Genomic DNA, 24617 nt, shown 5'->3' on the forward strand with positions numbered 1-24617 from the left:
TCATTTTTTTTAGCTGGTATCACTTTTTTTGGGGGGGGTGGGAGGAGTCTTTGTAGAGGGATAAAAAAATTAAGTTGAGAACACCTATGATGAAACATAGGCATCCCACAGTTATAGGCTGAATCTGGAAATAGGAGATTTTTAACTCACAAGTGGCCTGGGCACTCACATCCAAATGTCCTTATTATCACTACTATGGGAACATTTTTAATCAAGCTACTTCCTAAGAGATCCCCACCCTCTTAAGAAAACTACTGAAATTACTACCCAGCTTCTGACACATCTCTGACTGAGAACTGGAAGCTATCCTCCCATTTGGACATTGCAGATGGCTTATTTGCATATTATTATTCTCCCCGTTGATGACTGTTTGGGGGGATATGGGAAGAGGCAGATGGGTAGACAAACTTCTTTTTTTTAATGTGTCACTCTGACAAGTAACCAGGCTAATAAGTAATCCCTGAATAATAAACCTTTATCACAACTCATGCAAGTTCATTAAAAGGTTATAAGAAGGTCAGTTTATAAATGCAGAAAATTCTAACATGACAAATAGCCTGATTCTACTTTTCTCAAAATTTCACTTGAGAATAATCAAAAGAAGCCAAATACCATGGCTCTGGAGGCAGGCATTAGTAACTTCAAGAAAATTACACAAAATAGGGATACTGGTGGTGGAAAAATTATAGAAATTAAAGTTTGGAGAGCAAAGTTTTTACTGAGCAAAGTGGAAAACAAAGTACAAAACTGAGGCCATTACTGGCATAATTCCAGTCAACACGTTATCTTAATTTGCCCCAGATAACCAGATAACTTACAGTAAAATCTGGTTTTGTCCTGAATTATCCATAAAATGGCTTTAATTCTCCACTTATCACATAGAGACAGGCAAACCACACACTGAAGAACAGGCATCTTTTGCTGAATTCCAGGTGTTTATGCCATCATCAGCCAGACTTTGGCAGACAATCTCAAATGACTTTAAATATCATGCTGGTAATACTTTAGACAGAGTTAAAGAACAATGATGATAATCTCCACATCCTTATCAGATGAGATTTGTAAACATTCTTGTGAATATGTGAATCAGCTATTGATCAAAATGAAATAAAGACAGAATATACAAGTCATCATATGATTGTGATTATAGGATATGTTATAAAAAGTAGGAAGTGAATGATGGCGTCACAAAAATCAAGACAACATTCAACCCACTGGCTGATCAAGAGGTAAGTCCTGCACATATTTGGTGGATGTAAATTAGCACAAGAAAGTAATTTTGCAATATGTACTAATATCTAGTAGCTCTCATTCTGATCGACCTCCAAAGAAATAATCCCGAATGATGGAAGTGTTTTATGAACAAAGACACTAAGTATAAAATTATATCTACAATCTATCTAAAGAAAAAATGCCAATAACCTATCCCTTCACAGATTGTTGGTTATAGAAATAATGGTACAACCACATTATAAAACTGTCTATAAGCATTAAAATGAGGTTTTTAAAGGGCATTAAAATGACACAATTAAATTTGTACATGTTTGATACATGAAAACCAAAGCCATCAACTGAAACTGTTGACATCTGTAAAAGCTGCAGAACCTTCTCATAAACCACACACTGTAAGTATTTAAAGAAAATAACTTTCTGATAAATAAACTACCTGGGCATCAAACCTAATAACTCTCAAATATTTTAGAGATAATGGCCTTCCGGGCATCTCCATCTTTTAGACCCCTTCAATATAACCAATCCAAAAACTAGTCATCTCTACCTCCCCAAAACATGCTCCTCTTCCTACCCTGGTCTTCCCCAATCCACTGATGGTACCACCATCCAGCAAGTCTCTCAGGCCAGAAAACCTAGGCGTGGCCCTCTTCCTTCACAGCCAATCTGATGAATTTACCAAGTCTGATGAATTGTGCCTTGAAAAAACTTTCTGATCTTTCCATTTCTCTCCAACCCCACTGCTGGATCATCAGCTAAGACCGCCATTTTCTCGTGCCCAGATTACTGCGCTAACACGCTTATGCCTACTCCTCAAACTCATAGAATCAGGCTTTGCCTGGGTTCAGACGTTGACTCTGCCCCTTAGCCACTGTATGTCTGTGATCATGTTACTTACCTTCCCTGTGATTCAACCTCATCAATTAACTGGAGATAGTAATAATACCTACCTCATAACATTGCTGTGAGGGTTAAATGAGTTAATATACGTAAGCAGTTAGGACAGTGCCTGATACCTAAGAAGCACTACAAGCATTTGCTTTTGTTATTCCTTTTTCTTCACTGCATCTCCAACACAAAGTGCAGTGTTTGACACATAGAAAATGCTCCGTGAATATTTAGTGAAGGGTTATTTTAGTCATACACTGATCACATACCAATTAGATTCTGACCAAAATATTCCTTAATGCTGGATATCCTTATCTCTGCCAACTCTGCATAATAATTTGAAATGGAGCCTCAATTTAACTTCAGGAATCAACCTGAAAAGAAAGTGGCTATACATTTTAATTTTTTGAAATGTAAAGTTTTAAAATTCAGTTGTTCCAACTACTTGAGTGTTTTTTCTTGGGAAATTTTAATTTTTAACTCTGGTATCCTGAAAAATTAAAAAATCATGCTAAATGTCCAGCCATCTGTCCCATCTTCTCAGAAAACACCAAGATACTACACATCCCAGAATCAGAAAAAAAACTTGAACACTCAGTGCTGATGAGGGTGAAGTGCTCGTGGGAGTTTCACAGCATATATGAAGCTCTTGTAAAAAGTTATGCACTCTAAGGGTTCCCTTTAAAAATATTGCCTGAAGAAATAATCAGAGATGTGAACAAACATTTAAAGACAAACATGCCCATGTCAATGTTCTATTGTGAAAAAGTGAAAACAGTCTAAATGCCCAGCAATAGAAGACTGTTTAAATAAATTACGGTTCAGTCAGCTACCCTTTAACCTCTCTAGCTGTTCAGACGATGGATGATTTCCTTCTTTGTTGCTGAGTTCAGAAAGGCTCAGCTCTGCCATTTATTAGGCATGGGATCTCGGGCAAGTTACTATGCCACAGTTTCTTCACTTGTAAACATCAACAACAGAATTCTGAAGACTGAATTAGTTAATTCGTGTAAACTGAGAACAGCCCCTGACACACAGTAAGCCCTGCACAGGTGGTTAATCATATTATTTCCTTTATGTACTTATCAAATTCTTTACAAGGATCCTATGTCATTTTTGAAGTAAAAAAAAAAAAAAAAAAAAAATCAGTAAATATCCACTAATAATTCCTAATTTCTTAAAAGAAACCAAATGAGGCAAAACTTCAGCTCAATATATAAATCTACAATCCTTTATCAGAAACCTTTGGGGCTCGAAGTGTTTTCAAATACAGAATTTTTCGTATTTTAGAAAGACGATACAGTGTGCACTGACCATTCGATATAAAACCCCAAGCCAGGTGTGGGCCAGCACCCTACTATCAAAACACTAACTAACATTCACACAGAATCAAATAAAAACCAAGACAACTCAGTACAGGTGAGATTTTACTGCTAAATAAATTATGCAGAAACTTTACATTTTCAGAGCTTTTTAAATGTAGAACTGTGAATGAAAGTCCTGAACCTGTATTATCAAATGCTAGCATCACAGCAGCAGCAACATTCCAAAAAGGCACATGGCTGATCTATGCTATTTCAGATGCTTAGAAAAAAATAAAATAAATTTACTAAGTCCCCAACCCCGGCAGGATCCCACTAGAGCAGGCTTATCAATGGAGTGCTACTGACCTTTTGGACTGAATCATTTGTTGTTGTGGTGTTTTGTCCTGTATAATTGTAGGCTGTTTAGCATAATTGTATATATAATTATTATATATAATTGTATATATATACAATTATATAATTGTATATATATACAATTATATATATATAATTGTGTATATAATTGTATATATAATTGTATATATAATTATATAATTGTATAATTGTAAATGTTTAGCAGCATCCCTGGTCACTACTAGATGGCAAAAGCACCTTTCTAGTCATGATAACCAAAAATGTCTCTAGACGTTGCCAAATGTCCCCTGGTTGCGGGGGCGTAAATCATCCCTCCTTGAGAACCAGGGCAGGACAGAAAAAAAAAACTACCCCTTTCCTCTCCATATTCCACAGCAGAAACTCCAAACTGCAACTTCTGCTGGAGTGCTGCTTATTTTACGAAGTCTCACCACTCTCCTTCACCCCCTACAATACCCTGAATCCCAGTCAAAATGAACTCCTTGCTTTTGTCTCCAAGTAATACATGATTTCACAACTCAAGGCTTTAGTCCACACTGGGCTCCACCCAGAATACCGGATCCACCTGTCTTCATGCCCACCAACAGAAGATGGTCCTGACATACAGCTTTCCCAAGAAGGCACTTCTCACATTAAGCATTATGACCAGAGAGGTAAGCAAGCTACAGGTGTCAAGAAACATGACTCCAAAGGCAAGCAATTTCTCAGCTGAAAAATCTATTGTTTAGCTAGTTTTCACTGTCTACGGAAGTGGGGAGGCAGGGAAGAATCACACAGGTCAGCATTTCCCAAACTGGTTTTTCCCAGAAACCATCCTGACAGATGTTAATATGCATCTTGAGATTTGTGATGCTCAAATAAGTTTGAAAAATTATCTTGGCCTTTTTTTTTTTGGTTGTTGTTAGCACCATGTGATCACTTTAATTCTTTAATATGCTAATTTGCTTATGAAGCTCCGAGAGAAAATAGAGAACCATACATCCCCCAAGCCTATTTGGCCATTAAATACTTTCCTTATACTCCAAAAACGACTACTTCCCTGATGAGGGTTCCAAGGAGCACCAGTGTGGGAAACAATGACAGAGACCCAACTTCCAGAGACAATCCTAAAACCATCAGTCAGTCACTGATTTCCACTTCCTTCCTCACAAAGGTACCTATGTTTACAATTTCATGAATTGCAGCATTATTCAAAAGATCAAATTGAAAACATTCACCAAAAGCACAAAGGTTAAGTAAGTGATGGCACAATACCAGTACAACAGAACACTACCCTGTCTAATCTTTTGTACTATACTGACTGCATTATATACTCAGAAAAAAAAAATAAAGTTAAAAATAACTACTTAAACTAATTTTACCAGTCTCTTTCAAACAGAAATTAAAGAAGTTACTAAAACTGCAGGCTCTATTAGTAAAGAGGCAAAACAAGAAACAGCCTATCATTGATATGATTCTAAAGGCTGATACCTTCTTGTTTTTAAAATAATAAAGGAGAAAATACTTTTTGATAGAACAGTAACAATATTTTATTCCCCCTCATGATTTCCTCAAGATTCATCATCTAGTTATTCACTCTGCTCTATCATTTGCAGCCTCCTCCAACTCCCAGGCCCTTCTCTCTCCCTCTTGCACACCCTTCACAAAAAGAAAAAAAAAACCACCACCTCCACACACAAAAAAATACAGCAGCTTCTTTTATTAGCTTAGTGCATACGGAATTCATTTTGGCAGATTTCTCCTTGTTGATTCCAATTTTTAAAAAGTATCACTACAACCAACTAACTACAGTTGAAGTTGTACCCATATATTATGTTTTCCCCACAATGGAACAAAATGCAGCCGCTACCTTCCTGAAAAATGGATCACTGATTCACTGTATATCCTAGAAAGTCATCACACCATTAATTAGGGAGGCCTGGAGAAGGCAGAATGCCGACTGTCTCAGAACCTCCGTTCCCATAAACACCTTTCTGGATCCTACCAACAAGCACAAATTTTAACTTTCTTATTCAACGGTGTGAAACTACTTTTTAAACTACTAGAGCAAATTATTAACTGATTAAAATGATTGTGCTGCCATTTAACTGAGTTCTACAAGGCCAGTGTTAACATTTTTCTATAGGAAAGAAATATAGAATTCTTTAATAAGGATTTCTTCATAATGGGGTAGGGTTTTTTTAATTTAACTTTTGTTCTAAGTTTTTTACAATGAGCATGTATTAATAGAGGGAAATAAAAAATAAGGTGTTATGGGGAAATTTTGAAGATGGAAAGATTATACATTTTTCAAAAGTCCAAATTTATTAATAGAAAATACAGGTGGTCAATTACATGACTTTATTTGAGAACTGCTGAAAGGTCCCAGAAAACACTTCCTACAAAACAGACTTTGGGCGGGTCCGTAGCCTCAGCCCATTAGAGGGTACTCACCAGGAGGTCGACCTTTGATTCACCAAATTGTGTTAAGAAACACTCAACAGGGCTTCCCCGGTGGCGCAGTGGTTGAGAGTCCGCCTGCTGATGTAGGGGACGTGGGTTCGTGCCACGATCCGGGAGGATCCCACATGCCGTGGAGAGGCTGGGCCCGTGAGCCATGGCGGCCGGGCTTGCGCGTCCGGAGCCTTGCTCTGCGGCGGGAGGGGCCACAGGGATGAGAGACCCGCGAACCGCAAAATAAATAAATAAATAAATAAATAAAAGAAACACTCAACAATGAGTTGCTACTAGTCACTTAGCACCTGTGAGCAAGAAGCACACAGCCAAAATGTCCAATATAGTTGGGAGGGGCCACAAGGAGAGAGGACCCTCAGAGGAGGGAGGATAGGGCGTTCTCAGATGGAGCTAAGGGGGCGCTTACACTAATGAGGGGGTGTCACGGGCTGCTGGGCCCCTCTGTGGGTCCCTGGAGGCCAGGGAAGCTTTCCCCTGTCTTGGAAATGCTGCTTATAGTTATGTGGAAGCAGGGAAATTTGAATCTTAACCTTTCTGGTCCTCAGTTTTTCCATTTATAAAGCAACAGTGGTAACAACAACAATAGTAATACAAAAGCTCACAAGGTTGCTACAATGTTGGTCGCCAGCCCCTTTCCCCAGAGTCTGACCTACTATAAAACAATAGCTATCCTGGGCCAATTCCAAGGCTACTAAAGATCCTGACACAAATCTTTAGTGGCGCAGCCCAGCTTGCTCCCTGAAATCCAGCCAAGTCAACTTCCTTGACATAAGGGTTCAATCCAATCCTTCCTATTTCGTCCAACAGAGGAATCTGGTTAACCCAGTCGCGTTCATTTCCAAGACAAAAAGAGGCAAGGATCTTTATCTTTTTTCCTCTTCTTGGAAACCAAGCGTTTTCAGCATTACACACACACAAATGCACATCCACAAGACAGCAACTTTGCTGGGATGCTGAGGAAGAACAGAACGCTTGTGATTTGCTGAGAACGATCAGCACTGAAAAAATAGTAGTTAGGTTAAAGAAAGAAACTTACTTCCCAAAGAGATCCGTTAAGAAAGCATGTCCCCAAAAGTTGAAAAGATAGATAAATGGCATTTTGCCCAGAGCCTTCTCAAACAGAGCCAAATAATTGACTCTACCCACCAAAGAAGGAGAGGGAGACAGAGTCCAAAAGAAGTACAAAACCCTTTAGAAAGTGGCCACACAAGATCTCCAGTACGGTCAGTCATTTGATTTACCAGGCAGCCAGCCAAATAAGGCGCTGGTAATTTAGTGGCATTAAGATGAGCTTAGTCAGGGAGGAGAGCCGAGGGAAAGGGAAACCTCACACTGCTAAAACCAGAGTAAGCATCTCCAAATGACTGTGTAACACCATCAGAGCAATGAAATGCTAAAATGACTTCTGTGCAGGTATAAAAATATCTTGCTACCATTCTTTTCCTTTTCATCACACATTACAATGCATTATGAAATGATCTTCAGAAAGCCCAAGGGCCGGGGCTTCCCTGGTGGCACAGTGGTTGAGAATCCGCCTGCCGACGCTGGGGACACGGCTTCGAGCTCTGGTCCGGGAAGATCCCACATGCCACGGAGCAACACAGCCCGTGAGCCACAACTACTGAGCCTGCGCTCTAGAGCCTGCGAGCCACAACTACTGAAGCCTGTGCGCCTAGAGCCCGTGCTCCACAACGAGAGGCCACCGCAATGAGAAGCCCGCGCACCACAATGAAGAGTAGCCCCCCACTCGCTGCAACTAGAGAAAAGCCCGCGCGCAGCAACGAAGACCCAACACAGCCAAAAATAAATAAATAAATAAAATAAACCTATAAAGAGAAAGAAAGCCCAAGGGCCAAGCAAACATCTTCCTCCATCAGTAAGGTATTCTGCATGACAGATTTCTTAAAGGTCTTTAAACATCTAGAGGAAAATTTGTCCTTTATTTGACAAATAAAAATTTCAGAGCTTAGCACAGACAGCAAAGGAAAGAATGCAGTCTTCCTTTGGGAAGCTTAAAATTACTAACATTCAGAACCACGGGGAACAGACTGCTTGGAGGAGGGACAATCGTGGTTTCTTGCCAAAAATATAGCTATTGTTGTTATTTATCTGAAAACAGTATTTTGTCATTTTAATTTTCACCAACATCAGCTGGATATTTTGTAAAGACAGGCAGAGTTTTCAGCAGAACATGGATGGCATACCACTGCTTTCATAGAAAAAGTGGATGAAAATTAAGGAATCAAAACTTCACTTGGAAAGAAAATGGAAAATAATACTTTATTCTTTTCAACTGAAAGCATGTAACAATGCTCCATTTCACCGTCACACAGCTCTCAGATCCTAGAGTTTGTGGCATTAGAAAGCAACAACTGCACTAAGAAATTAAATTACACTTGTTGACTCCTACTGTACTGTGAAAAGACTGTCTCAACTTCATCAAGGCTAAGAAAAAAGGCAGCATCTCCTGACTCCTGTTCAAAATAACTCACGACAAGTACAATGACAGTAAAAGAAAGCAATGAAGTACTGAGACATGCTACAACGTGGATGAAGCTTGAAAACACCATGCTAGGTGAGAAAATTCAGACACAAAGGACCACATGTTATAAGAGTTCTTTCATATATGAAATGTACAGAATAGGCAAATCCAAAAAGGCAGAAGTACATTAGTGATTGTCAGGGGCTTCTAGGAAGGCAGGTGGGCTTCGAGGGGAAATGGCCAGTGCACGTTAATGGGTACAGAGTTTCTTTTAGGGTGGTGAACAATTTTTAAATTGGTTGTGTTTATGATTGCGCAAGTCTGTAGATATACTAACCACTCAATTGTATCCTTTAAATAAGCAAATTACATGGTCCATGAATTATATCTCATTAAACTTGTTATTTTTTAAAAAGTTACATGAGATAAACACACATATGCAAAATGAAGTATCATCTCAATCACACACACTCACACTCTCCCCTCCTCACTTTATTCTCAACTGGAGGATCTCTTGTCCTCTGTATTCTAGAGCTGGTGCTTTGCAAACTTAAGGTACATGAGAATCACTGCAGACCTTGTGAAAGAGCAGATTATGATTCCTCAGGTCTGGGGTGGAGCCTGAGATTCTGCATTTCTAGCAAGCTCTCAGGTATGGCAATGTTAAGAGGGTCATGTGCTTCTCACACCACAGAGGTTGTATCACATATATGGACTCATCATATCCTAAAGCACTGAGCACTGACAAGAGTTACTGTCCCAGGGCTTCCCTGGTGGCGCAGTGGTTGAGAGTCCGCCTGCCGATGCAGGGGACACGGGTTTGTGCCCCGGTCCGCGAAGATCCCACATGCCGCAGAGCAGCTGGGCCCCTGAGCCATGGCCGCTGAGCCTGCGCGTCCGGAGCCTGCGCTCCGCAACGGGAGAGGCCACAACAGTGAGAGGTCCGCGTACCACAAAAACAAAAACAAACAAACAAAAAAAAAGTTACTGTCCCAAGTCCGGCCACAAGCCACACCAAGGAGTATCCCAGGAAGGGTGCTTCCTCCCTGACCTTCCCAGGCACAGTACTGTAGTACTGTAGTACAGACAGGACGAGAGGCAACTCCACCGCTGAACCCTTGGACTTCTTTACACATAGACGGGGCATGGGCTTGCCTTCTCTGCCAGCTCTACTGCTGCAAGACCTTCCCCCAGCACCCTCACCTCCGAGACAACTTTCTCATATGTACAACTGGACCCAATACCACTAGCTGAGGACTTCACAGGGCTGTTTCCAGGGTGAAATAAAAAAATGCTTGCAAAAAGAGCCTAAAGAACCATAAGGTATCATATTATTGTATGATGGGGAAAAGTGTTCAGATAGGCAAGTTCTCGTTCCAATTCCCCTGATGGACCCGAAAGACAAGAGAAGCTGGTTAGACTCTGGGGGGATGGGAAATTCCTGCTGCCCCCTCCTGGGAGCTCTGCAGACAGAGGCCAAGGCACTGCCCTCTCTGATCCCTCCGAAGGGGTTTAGCGAGGGCAGCGCTGATTCCCAGAGAAGAAAGGCTTCAACGACCAAAGTGAAACAAGACATGTTCTGAGAGGCACTAAAAGCCTTAGTCCATGTCTTTGGGATCCACCAGCTTCCTATGAGAATATCAGTGTGAGATCACAAACTTAATAATGGTTACCAGTCATGGAGTCTCAGGTATAACGTCCCATACTCAATTCATGCGCCTCTCGAACATACCACTGCAGTGCCATGAAAATTCAACGTCTCTGATTTTGCTGTAGCTAGATGCAACTGAAGCCAATAAAGTTCTAAATGAGCTTTCCTTTCTATGAAATTGCTGTGCCCTGAGGATAAGAGAAAACTTGTTTCACTGTAGAATATATTTTAGTTTTCATGATAAATTTCAATCAAAAGCAAAAATGAAAAGATGAAAAAAAGAACCAAAAATGTACTATATGTCTATTGTGGATGCATATTTATCCCATAAAAATTAATCTTGCTTTCATAATCATGAAAATAATAAATATTTATGATGTATTTCTCTAAAAACGGCTTCAAAAACAAGTTTAGAAGACTTGTAAAAAGCGAGTCATCCACTTACTTATTACAAGACTGTCTTAAAATCAGATGGAATTACTATACCTGTGTATTTCTTTATAGCAAAATAATTGTTAAACTTTATGAAATAAAAGACTAATAAAGCATATCTTCCTATTTGCAAGTTATATTCATATATAATGTCTATACCATAAACAACAAAAACTAATTAAAGAAGTTATTCACATCTTTCATAAAATGAAATTTGTCATAATGATTCAGTACAGTCTTAGAGAAACGGGGGAAAACGTTAATTGCCGATTCAAAACAAGATGCTTCACTGAAGAGAAATGAGAGTTTTATTTAACACCCTGGCATTATTAACAACTTTTCTTTATCCAGACAGTAATGTTTTAACTGTATTAACTTTAGTGTAAGGAGCCTACGACCTAAAGAAAGGGATCAGTAAATATAAATTATTCATTTAAAAAAGTGTTCCTATAACATAATAAAAGGCCTTATTTTAAGGGGTCATTGCCCTATTTTTATTACAGTTCTCCAGTGGATCAGCTAACAAGCTTACAGAATACAGAAGACAATCTAAGTGCTTTTTTTCTTTTTTTTTTTTGCTGTACGCGGGCCTCCCACTGTTGTGGCCTCTCCCGTTGCAGAGCACAGGCTCCGGACACGCAGGCTCAGCGGCCATGGCTCATGGGCCCAGCCGCTCCGCGGCATGTGGGATCTTCCCGGACCGGGGCACGAACCCGTGTCCCCTGCACCGGCAGGCGGACTCTCAACCACTGCGCCACCAGGGAAGCCCCCTTAAGTATATGTTTTAACAGTTGCGAGGGTCTCCCTAAATTCTCAGTTCCCACTGCAGGGTGCACTCACCCCATTAAAGTCATTGTAGCCATTCCAAAGGTATCCAAACACTGAAACCAATCCCACCATCAAACTTCCGACTTTACGTGTCTCTCACCCTAAATCAAAAACCTGAGAATAGAAACAGGCCTTTCACTCCCATCTTTGTCTCCTAATGCCCAAGCCAGCCTGTCAGCCAGAACAGACTGCAAACAGAATCAGAGCCCTCAAAACACTGGTGGTTGCCAAGGGGGGGGGGGGGATGGAGCCAGAGGCTGGGGTGAGCAGCTGTACGCGTTTATAAACAGAATGGATAAACAACAAGGTCCTACTGTATAGCACAGACAACTATATTCAGTATCCTGTGATAAACCATAATGAAAACAAATATTTTTTAAAATATATATATATATGTATGTATGTATAACTGAATCACTTTGCTGTACAGCAGAAATTAACACAACACTGTCAATCAACTATACTTCAATAAAAAATAAAATAATATTTTAAAACATCAGAGCCCTTGGCTTACACACAGCACTGATCAGAAAAGCTCATTTGATATCCCTTCCATAAATCAAGTGATCAATGAAAAGGATGAAAAGAAAGGAAACTACCATTTGCCATATGTCAGAGCCCTATGTGTATTTTGGTATTTCATCCTTCCAGTACCCTGAGGAAGCAGAATCTTGAGAAGGCAGAACTGGTCCACGGTTGCCAAGTTCCAGTAAGATGGGGCCTCAAACCAAATCCAGGCCCAGAGAGTTAACACTGCATAACACACTGACCAAATTAGGAAAAATCGGATTGAATGGTACCAAGGGCTCCACCTTACTTAGCAAAGAAGTACTTGAGCCGTACACTTGCATCAGAAGGTACGCTTGTTAGTGGCCTGGAGATCTCGGGGCAGCATAATGACGCTTTGAGAAGCCCAAGTGTGGTGCATCTTGTTGTAACTTCCAAGAGCCTCCCACCCCCCAATGAGAGCCCAGGCCCTTCTCAGGGGCAGCCTCACAGAGCTCAGCCATAGCTCTGTAATGTGATCTGTATAAATTTCTTTTAGAGAACGAAGTGTTTTTCCCACATTCTCAAAACTTCTCCCCAACCGCCTTTCAAGTACACGTCCAGCGTTGCACACTCGAGACTCACAAACTTGTCATGGCCCACAGATGTTTTTCAGACCTTTAATTAGCTGCCCTTCCGAAGAGCAGTCATACAGAGCTCACCTTGCCGTGGCTACAGCTACACCTCGAGGCTGCCCCGTGGAGAGGCTCTCCAGCTCGCCACAGCCCCACCTGGCAGGCTTCACTCTACCCACTGGGCTCCTGCAGGCATTCGAGTTGTAACCCCCGCTACCCGTCAGAGTTTCGTAGGTACAAAGACCATGACCCAAAAAGTGCTCAATGGATCTGCCTGAACACAAGGTTGGGCATCTTTGCTTCTTCTCTTCAGTCTCAATCCTCCTTTGCAAAATCCCAGAAAAATTTCACCTAAACTACTTATTTGGTTCTTGGGCTGTACATCCCCGACTACCTGGGTGGAAACTCTAATTCTCTCTCATATAAACTGTGATCCTGAGCAAGCTATTATCTCTCTGCATGTCACTGCTCTACCTATAAAAGGGGGTGCCACTAGGCTATTTGAATTATTTTTCATTAAGGGCCGGATAATGTTGATTACTAGCACTGTCACCTGCTGGACTAAAGCCCACTGAGGGCAAGACCACGTCTTCATCAGCTCTGCATCCCCCCATGACACCAACAGTGTGATGCAGAAGCAGAAGACGCTCGCATCAGTTCGCCATTATTGATAAGGATAGTGAAAGAACAGATCACCTTTATGTGTCAGTGGGTCACCTAGATCTCCATCCACCAAAACAGAGCTAATTTACTAAAAAGTTGTTATTTTTGAAATTATTATGAATTATGGGACTTTAAGTGCCTTATATTCACTAGAAGTAAAAAGGATTGGTTAAACTGTATTTCCACATTTATGTTACTGAATTTTAACCTCAAATCCAGATGACAACTCCTGTGCTTTGAGCCTTGAGTCATTTTATTTTCTGTCTCAAAATGTCTTATGTAAGGAGAGACAGTGAAGAATCATGAAAACTTGAGCAAATCTCAAACTGCAGGAAACAATGCTTTCCTAGGGAATGTCAAAGCAGCTGAAATATCACTGTGCTTCATCCATCAACAAATTGTCATGTCACTTGATAAATGATGAGTCAAAGAAAAATAACTGTTGTTTCCAACCTGGGTGGGTGAGAACTGGCTGAGAGAGAACCTAATGTGTTTACCAACGTTTCCTTTAACAGGTTTCTCTGATAAGGGCTGACCATAAAGAAGGCTGCTTCCAAATTCAAAAAAGGTGTTATTTCTAAATATATAATTTCCTCAGTTGTTGATATACAAGTGCAACTCAGCCCCCCAAACACCAGGATTCTGTTTTAATTTCAACAGGTGAGCTGAGGGGAAAGAAAAATCCTGAATTTCTTCAGGGTAAAAAAATTTCACATCATCAATACGTCCAGCACTGAACACAGATATTTGGGACAGAAAAGTATTCAATAAATAATAAAACAAAATAAACTGTTAATAATAAAATTGTTAATAATAATAAACTCATTTAATCCATGAGTCTGAATAATCAGTTTGTGATGGTATCATGTTTCACACAATTATTTTCATGTAATTTCAATACAGGCAATTCTGCTATGGGCTGAAACAAACAACAGACTACTCTTGGAGGCTGCTAGAAGTATCATCCATTCAAATTTTGAAGAAGCAGGTCATATTATGCACATCCCAGAATATGATGTAAATATATACGGACTATGAATAGTAAGCCTGTAAAAAATGCTTTGGAAAAGGCCTTATATGATTTATTTCACTTAATCCTTCAGCTAAACGTGTCACCGTTTCAAAGAGCCATAGTAAAGTAGTCCTTTCCCTGGCACACAAACTCTCTTCCTCTATATCTATAAGAAGAGAAGGAAGAAAGGGCAACAGCTAATGAACGTGCTCCTCTGAAGCTCAGTGTGCTTGTGGGGTGCTCCCATCTTTCACATGAACTCATGGGAAATCACAGCAAGGCCCCGTTTTCAACTGCTCACGCTCTAATTTGCCATTTCACAACCAGAGAAGAAGCTGCCTAGACAAGAAGTGAAGCTGGTCAAAATATATCTTGAATTCCATACTTTTACTTATCCGTTGTGGTAGCTTTCAGCATTGATGGACAGAGAACAGGGAACACTAAATTCCTTCTTTACTCACCTAAAGGAGAGAAAGTAAAACGTCAAACAGAAAATGTTAGGCAGCTCAGACTTCAGGAAAATATCAAGCTTTCCCTTCACTAGAGAGCATCAATTAAATCTGACATAAACTTCTTAAACTAATTTTAGCTTTTTGTTTCCTATATCAAACCTCTAGGATGGGACTTCCCTGGTGGTGCAGTGGTTAAGAATCTGCCTGCCAATGCAGGGGACGTGGGTTCGAGCCCTGGTCCGGGAAAATCCCACATGCCGCGGAGCAACTAAGCCCATGCGCCACAACTGCTGAGCCTGCACTCCAGAGCCCGAGCCATAACTACTGAGCCCACGTACCACAACTACTGAAGCCCAGGTGCCTAGAAACCCGTGCTCCGCAACAAGAGAAGCCACTGCAATGAGAAGCCTGCGCACCGCAACGAAGAGTAGCCTCCGCTCACCACAACTAGAGAAAAGCCCGTGCCCGGCAACAAAGACGCAACACAGCCAAAAATAAATAAATAAATTTATTAAAAGAAAAAAAAAAACCTCTAGGATGGCTAACAAGAAAAAACCCAACTGGCATAGCCATGCCATTAAAGCAAGAAGACTAGCATAGCTCACATCAAAAGGGAAAGGAGATGCTATTCAAGTAAAGGGTAGGCTAACAGTTCTCAACTCAGGCTGCACGGTAATATCACTTGAGTTTAATTGGTCTGGGGAAGGTTGGGGTCTGAGCATTTTTTTAAAAGCTAACCCAAGTGATCCTAACCCAGCAGTGAGGGTTGAGAACCACTGGATTAGACTACTGAAAAAAATAAGCCATTAGTGACAGTGATCTTGTGGACAAGTGCAGAAATTTTAGAGCAGATAAAATAATTAGTTGACTTATTGCCTGACCCTGATCTGGGTGAGTGTGCACGCACCCGGACAGGAAGCCACGTCCTCTGTCCACTCTGGCGCCGGAGTTTTAAAGTCATTCAGGATTCATCTGGTTTGGAGGTCAACAATATTAGGAGATTCTTTAACCAGGAATGTCAGAGACTATGACAAACCTCACACCATGAATTTTTTTTTTAATTTATTTTTTTGCTGTGTTGGGTCTTCGTTTCTGTGTGAGGGCTTTCTCTAGTTGTGGCAAGCAGGGGCCACTCATCATCGCTGTGCGCGGGCCTCTCACTAACGCGGCCTCTCGTTGTGGAGCGCAGGCTCAGTAGTTGTGGCTCATGGGCCTAGTTGCTCCACGGCATGTGGGATCCTCCCAGACCAGGGCTCGAACCCGTGTCCCCTGCATTAGCAGGCAGATTCTCAACCACTGCGCCACCAGGGAAGCCCCACACCATGAATTTTTTGATAGGAAGTTTACCATATATATTTCACCTACACATGAACGTTTATATATACACTGAACACAAACTCACACACACACTTGTAATACATGGTAAGACTGCAATGTTGGCCCCAGTCCTCCTCACCGAGATGCTATCTGGGCTAAGATGAACATCTCTACCCAGTTCTTCTCAGGTCTCAGGGGCGAGGACTGTATACTGACTGTAGAGTGCTGAGCCTCGCCAGGGCAAGATCATTTCATTTCTCTTTGTAGCTCCCCAGCCTCTTATCCCCGGCTAGGCACACAGGCGCTCCATACCTATGTGTTACATGAATTTGCCTTGAGCACAAATGACCTCCCTGGTAAGCTTAATTTTGGATGAAGTCTTCCACCATAAACTGGTGGAAGAGCTAAAAAAGGGCTGACGAGACAATGAGTCGGTAGTGAGGGGTGCTTAGCACCTGGATCAGAAACAGAAGTACTTGTGAGAAAACACTTAACACCTCTGCCCTGCCCTGAACTAAGCCGAGTCCTACCTGCAGGCCTACCTCGGGCCAACTGCTAGGGACACCCGACCCAGAGGAGTCCAGGAGCCCTCCCTCAGGAGGCCCCGGAAAACAGGCCCACGAGAACACACCTGCAGCCTCGGGCCTTGACGAGAGCCGAGCACGTCTACTCTCGGCACTGCTCTTGACGACCACGGCTGCAGGGCTGCAGAGCTGCAGCTGCGAGGCCTGCTGCCCGCGGCGACCTCCGCTTAACCGCTACGACTGACCCAGCTCATAACCATGAACCAAGCTCTGTCAGGCTCCGCATTGCTTCCTTCACAGCCACACCACGACAGGCACTTCCTCTGCCCCGCTCACACACCGGTTGACAAGGACACGCTAAGCAGTTCAGCTCAGAACAGAGAACTAAGACGTAATTACCGCTGAGCCTCGATCCCAACACCTTGGTCTCCAAATCCTCCTTGCAGAAGCTATTAACAGCAACAAGACAAGAACAATAATAATTTTTTTTTTTTTGGCCGCACTGTGCGGCTTGTGGGATTGTAGTTCCCTGACCAGGGATCGAACCCGGGCCCCAGCAGTGAAAGCACCAAGTCCTAACCCATGGACCACCAGGTTTTAAACAGCTACCATTCATTTGTCACTTACTGTATGGAAAAACACTATGCTAAGTGTTAAGTGCTAATATGGATCAGCTCATAACAACCTCATGGGATACTACTATGTTTTCCACTTGATAGATTCAGAAACAGGATAGGAGAATTGAACCATCTGTGTCAATTTGAGTTAAGTAGCAGAGGCAGAGTGAAGCCCAGTACTAGGACCCCACAGCCAGCCTCTTAATATTGTCTATACTGCCTCCACAGAAAACTGGGTGAGCCGTACCTTGGAGGACTATGCCCACCAATGAAGCGGGGAAATCTCCTCACTTGAGAGCCGGCTTTCTCACCTGCAAAATGAGTGTCGGAGCTGAGGAAGTCTAAGGTCCTTTCCAGCCGACAGTTTCCATCAACAATCATAGGACGGGGAGAGCCACACCCCCACGGTGCCCCGAAGCCAAAACAAAGCAGAATGATCCACTCTGGATTTTTTAAAATTGTGATAAAATAGGCATAAAATTTACCACACTAACCATTTTCAAGTGCATAGTTCAGTGGCATTAAGTATATTTACGCTGTTGTACAACCATCACCACCGTCCATCCCCAGAACTTCCATCTTCGCCAACTGAAACTCTACCCACTGAACACTAACTCCCCATTCCCCCTCCCCCCAGTCCCCGGTAACCACCATGCTACTCTCTGTCTCAGTGAATCTGACTACTCTAGGTATAAGTGGGATCATACGGTATTTGTCTTTTTGTGACTGGCCTATTTCACTTAGCATAATGTCCCCAAGGATCATCGTATAACATGTGACAGGAACTCCTTCCTTTTTAAGGCAGAACGATATTCCACTGTATGGATAGACCACATTTTGTGTATCCCTTCCTTTGTCAAGGGACACTTGGCTGCTTCCACCTTTTGGCTCTTGTGACTCATGTTCCTATGAACATGGTTATACAGGTAACTCTGGGGTGTTAATGAACAGGATTGGATTCAAATAACGTTCAGAAAAATTTTAACAAATCAGGAGATCTCTCATAAACAAATCTTCCTGAACGGAGCCAAGCTCTCAACACAGGCCCAAGCATGTGTAGCATATCTCAAGAATCAGAGTCACACACACCACTGCTCCATCACGGGGTCCAGGCCCCCATCATTAATATGGCTCTTTGCCTATAACTGAAAAATAAAACAAACACTTGCTACCCAAGGGAAATAATCTCCCAAAAAAATACCACAATAGGAGCATCTGAATGCACTCCAAAGGGGATTTAAGGCAGTTTTCCTGACAGCACATCAATTTCTAGAATAACTGTAGGATTTCTTTTTATGTTGAACACCCTGCAGTTAGTTCAAACATTAAAAAAAAACATTCAGTAATAGAAGTCCTTTGTTATTCTTACAAGAAAATTTTCCATTCTGGTACAGGTGTTTCCTATCTGTGCCCACTCCATTTTCCCAAAAAATGGATGAATAAAGAGGAAGATATCATAATCAACTGTCTTGCTACCATCGTTGGTAATCCTTCTTTCTCAAATCAGTAATATTTGTTATTTTTATACTGCTACGGCCCTAGGAGACCAGGCTACTCCTCCCTATACAAGGGGTCAAGTCTCACCTGGAGGGCGAGATCCACCCTTTTGACAGTAATCAGACCTGTCAATCTCCTGGAGGCAAGGGTGAAAGAGATAAGCAGCTGGTGGCCTCTACAGCAGAAGCCACTACAAAACACTTGGAAAGAGAGAAGACAAAGTCGCACAAAAATGTTTTGGATGAAATGTACTGAATCAGAGATAGTTCTGAATGCCTCATCATAACCCAGCCATAAAATTAATTGACTTCAAATGTGACCTACCACAAACGACCTAAGTAAAACTAAAAGAGTTCAGATGACAGCAATCAAACCGACACCACTGAGTAGGTTTTTGAGGTAAATAAGCTGAAGTAATGTCCTTACATGTGACGATGCATCTTGGGGGAGACAAGTGGGCTGAGGTGCAGTCTGCCCTCCGTATCCACGGATGCAGAACCTGTGAATATGGAGAACCAACTGTACTGGGCCATTTTATAGAAGGGACTTGTGCATCCGTGGATTTTGGTATCTGGGCGGGGTCCTGGAACTAATCCCCCTGGGATACCAAGGGACTACTGCAGTGTGTAAGAAGCCAAGCCTCAGGGCAAAAGAGAGGCAGGACAGACCTGGCTTGTTAGACAATGCACTGAGAGCGAACTCAAAGGTTATTGCAAGCGTTTTTTAAAAAAAAAACCAGGAGCCCCGCAGCCCCACTTCAAGTCATGGTCCCATGATTTAAGATCATTTCTGTCCCTAGCTAACCTGATCCCGATAAGGGGTGCTGGGACACCAAGAGCATTCTGCCTCATGTCCAGAGGAGAATTCAAGGATATCTCATTGTCATTCTTCAGTCTTTTCCTCTTTTAAGTCTTACCACCAATAAACAGAGTTCTGCATTTTTTTAGCACTTTATATGAAGAATGTCAGTTTGGTTTTCAAAAGGAGGAAGAGAATCTGGGAAGAAAGAGTTAGGTTTCATCAAGTTAAGCCAGAAGGCTTTCTCAAATGCCCTTAAAATGGTGAGGTTTCAGTTTCACTTATGTCAAATGATCTGTAAAATCCCCAGCTTAAAAATACAATTCATGATTCCCAAGCTTGATCATTTCTCTTTTGTAACTACTAGAACTAGAATTACTCATAACTATTCGACAGAATCAAACCTACTCTGGATTCCCACAATGAGACTCTCTCCTGCAATGACCACATCCAAATTCTGAGGATTCAACAGTCACCAAATAAACTCAAATGATCTAAAAAAATTACTTCTGGCTGTACCTAAGCATTCTAGAGAACCTGAAAATTAACAATGTCATTTAACCACTCACTGGGTTTCTCCTCTATACCTATTTTTTTTTTTAATTTACTCACTGCCATGGTTTATTTTTATATACCACTTCACCTTTTCTGAAGCTAATGTAGGAAAAAGACTTGATTTCTGTAACAACTAAAAAGGATACTTTACAAGAGCTAAAAGGAAATACTATCCACATAGCCATTAGACAAAATAACCACACTCCTTTCCATGAACCTGGAGAACCAAATACACACACAGACACACACAGACATACACACAAGCGCACACATGCAGTTAAAAATCAGCATTTCGGGACTTCCCTGGTGGTGCAGTGGTTGGGAGTCCGCCTGCCGTTGCAGGGGACACGGGTTCGTGCCCCAGTCCGGGAGGATCCCACATGCCGCGGAGCGGCTGGGCCCGTGGGCCATGGCCACTGAGCCTGCGCGTCCGGAGCCTGTGCTCAGCAACGGGAGAGGCCACAACAGTGAGAGGCCCGCGTACCGCCAAAAAAAGAAAAAAAAAATCAGCATTTCATCCGTTAAAGAAAAACGGCTGGCCAAAGACGGAAACATGAGCCATTAATTACACTCGACCATTTCATGGAAAGCAGAGAGCTCTAAAAATATCCTGTGAGGGCTTCCCTGGTGGCGCAGTGGTTGAGAGTCTGCCTGCCAGTGCAGGGGACACGGGTTCGTGCCCCGGTCCGGGAGGATGCCACATGCCGCTGAGCGGCTGGGCCCGTGAGCCATGGCCGCTGAGCCTGCGCGTCCGGAGCCTGTGCTCCGCAACGGAAGAGGCCGCAGCAGTGAGAGGCCCGCGTACTGCAAAAAAAAAAAAAAAAAAAAAATCCTCTGAATATTAAGTCCTGTGTTTATTTTTCCCACCTTTCACCCATTTTGCTATATGTCCTTTGGTAACAGACTGGTTCAGAGTAAAGAGTATGATCTCACTTAAGACAACAGGAGCTTCACCAACCAAACAACAACAACAAAAACCACCAAACAGGACCTAAATGGGATGAAGATGCCAAGTGCTGTGATAAAGATGAAGATATGACAACACGCAGAAGGCATCCAAGAAAAAGAAAAGCTCGGGTGATGCGTGCATACAATGGTTTAAAAGGCTGAGGAACACACTGATTAAAGGGGGAAAAAATCACAGTGTTCTATCATAGAGCTAACGAAAAAGAAAAAAATTTGTAGAGATCTGTTACCTACTGCAGCTCCATCAACATATTACAATCTCCATATCCTAAACCCTAAACCCTAAATTCACGTGGCATTTTTCACCTATGTAGACAATTTATCCCGTCCTTCCCTATGCTCTGCCTTCCAATCTTCCTCACCTAGAACAATGAGTAAAAATTATTTTAAAAATCCCCAATTTGTCCACACATTGCAGATTATCTTAAAACCATTCTTAGAAGTGATTCCCCACAAAATCCAAAATAGTGGTACATATAGCCATTGAAGCAGATAGAGTGTTGAATATCAAATGCTGCTTGTGGTTCTAAAATAAGCCTACCCCTAGTCACTAAAGAACAGATATATTAGGATAGAAATAGTATCCTATAGATGTATCATTAGCAAAATTGTGCAGCGAGATTATCCCTGTCTACAGTGTGTGTAGGGCTGCTACATAATTAATGCTTTATTAAACTGTTCTCTGAAGATCTAACTGAAAAAAGATCAGAATCTGAACGAGCTGTGCTGTTTGATATTATCTCTGAGGGAGCTGTGTGTGTGGGTGCTTTATTTGAAATTCTCCCTTCGACATTATACTCCTATCTTTGACGCTGATGCTTTTTTTCCCTTCCTTTGTGTTAGTTACTCCATCTTTTAAGGCTAAAGAACATAGTATGTTTAATTAAAAACAGAGAGTTTAAGAATGCTTAAAAGGCTGTTTCCATTAAACATTGACCCAGCTCATGCAGTAAGGTTTTGTGCTGTGGAATAAACTTCAGTATTCATGCAATTTTAATGAAAATGCTTCTGAACCCCATTTCCTTCCTTGGGTTTGACCTTCTGTTCAGTACCCTGAATACTTCAAACATCCCTAATACAGTGGCTAGGAAGAACAAAAGTGGGAATAGCATTTATAGGAGCCAAAAATAAGTGATATAAGAATTTAAATACTATGGTTACCAAAGGGGAAAGGAGGGGAGGGATAAATTAGGAGTTTGGGATTAACATATACACACTACTGTATATAAAATACATAACCAACAAGGACCTACTGTACAGCACAGAGAACTATACTCAATATTTTGCAATAACCTATAAGGGAAAAGAATCTGAAAGAGAATATATATATATATATACACACACATATATATGTGTATATATATGTATATATATAAAACTGAATCACTTTGCTGTATACCTGAAACTAACACAACACTGTAAATCAACTATACTTCCATAAAAATTCTTTAAATAATAAAAAATTTTAATAAATATTTACAAAAGGATAAAAAAAGTCTTAATTTTATTTTATTTCATAAGCTGGAAAATTGTTCAGATTGGAAAAAAATACACCTTAGATATTTATTCTCATTTCCGGATAGTTTTGTTATTATTAAAAACAAAATACAAACAATGAGCATATACCTTTGAAAGAAATAACATCCAAAAAAATTTAAGAGAAAACTTTTAAAAGACATATCTAGAGATAATTATTAACATTGTAAACCTTATTCCGGACATGCACCCAGCCACATGTTCGGATACAGGTCCTGCCTACAATTTTACATATAGGTTCACACTATACACATCTTGCTAAAATCTACCCCCTGGCCCCGGTGATATCAAGGAAAGGTGTTCTTGTGAATTAATCTAGATTACGTCATTTTCATTAGCCACACAGAAATCCACTGGATGACCACACCAATATTTCACTACCATTAACACAGTGATGAATTCTGAACATCTCTCTTTGACCACACCTCCTACTTTCCTATCTGTGATAAATTCTAAGAAATGCCTTAATCAAAGGGAACTTACATATCAACACATTGCCTAAGTGGCTCCCAAAAAGGAGGAACCTGCAGGACATAAGAGTAACCCCTGACCCCACACACCTGCCAAAGCTGTTGTATGCTGCATATCTTAATCCCACTAGTCATTACAGCCATATTTAGGATGCTTTTGCTACTCAGAAGCTCTTCATTTTTATGTAGCAAAAAATCGCCCACCTTTACTGTACAGTCTCTGCACCTTATCAATCACGTTCAGAAAGTTTTTCTCCAGTTCAAGAGAACCCATATTTTCCTTTTACTACTTTATATTCTTTTACCTTTATACATTCCAACCACTTAAAATCCATTTCAGTATAAAGTGTGATAAAAGGATCCAGTTTTCCAAATGGACAGATAACTATCCAAACATCATTTACTGAACAACCCATTCTTTTCTCTACTGATCTGAAATGCTGCCTTTATTGTATACCAAATTACCACAATACACCTGCACTACTTACCACCAGACCTTCTATTCTGCTCCACTGACTGAATAAATGAAACACTAAGTGATTGATTTAAAGTCTACTCCAGTTTCCAAAGGATGGACTGCCAGGGTCAAATTCTGCCTCCACCATCAACAGCTGTGTTACTGTGTTTTTTGTTTGCTTTTGTTTTGTTTTGTTTTTATTTATTTTACTGAGGCATTGTTGATGTACAATATTATATAAGTTTCACGTGTATAGCCCAGTGATTCACAATTTTTTTTTTTTTTTTTTTGCCTGCATTGGGTCTTAACTGTGGCACGTGGGATCTTTCACTGTGGCGCACAGGCTTTTCGCTGTGGTGCGCAGGCTCCAGAGCACGGGGGCTCTGTAGTTCCGGCACTCAGGCTCTCTAGTTGTGGCATGCAGGCTTAGTTGCCCCGCAGCAGGTGGGATCTTAGTTCCCCGACCAGGGATCGAATAGGCGTCCCCTGCATTGCAAGACAGATTCTTAACCATGGGACCACCAAGGAAGTCCCTGATTCACAATTTTGAAAGGTTACATTTTATGTATAGTTATTATAAAATATTGGCTGCATTCCCTATGTTGTACTATATATCTTTGTATCTTATTTATTTTTTTAAATTTTTTTACTAGATCTTTATTGGAGTATAATTGCTTCTTGTACAACAAAATGAAGCAGCTATATGTACACATATACACACGTCTCCCTCCCACCCTCCTTATCCCACCCCTCTAGGTCGCAAAGCACCAAGCTGATCTCTCTGTGCTATGCTGCTGCTGCCCACTAGCTATCTATTTTACATTTGGTAGTGTATATATGTCCATGCCACTCTCACTTCGCCCCAGCTTACCTTTCCCCCTCCCCGTGTTCTCAAGTCCATTCTCTATGTCTACGTCTTTATTCCTGCCCTGCCACTAGGTTCATCAGTACCATTTTTTGTTTAGATTCCATATATATATATATATAT

General features: G+C 41.3%; 1 protein-coding gene across 6 annotated transcripts in view; it reads right to left on the bottom strand.

Annotated features, from left to right (window-relative positions):
- The window catches only part of SH3GL2 (SH3 domain containing GRB2 like 2, endophilin A1), a 680775-nt gene that overhangs the window by 569306 nt on the left and 86852 nt on the right, over window positions 1-24617 (bottom strand). Inside the window, exon 1 of one of the 6 annotated variants that reach the window (XM_079927989.1) lies at window positions 6231-6279. The exons of the other annotated variants lie outside the window; for them this stretch is intronic. The gene's annotated coding sequence lies outside the window, so the exon portion shown is untranslated. Of the gene's footprint in view, window positions 1-6230; window positions 6280-24617 lie in introns of those variants that run through there. 6 annotated transcript variants of the gene reach the window in all.

This window comes from Stenella coeruleoalba, assembly GCF_951394435.1.
Source record: "Stenella coeruleoalba genome assembly, chromosome: 7".
Lineage (NCBI taxonomy): Eukaryota > Metazoa > Chordata > Mammalia > Artiodactyla > Delphinidae > Stenella > Stenella coeruleoalba.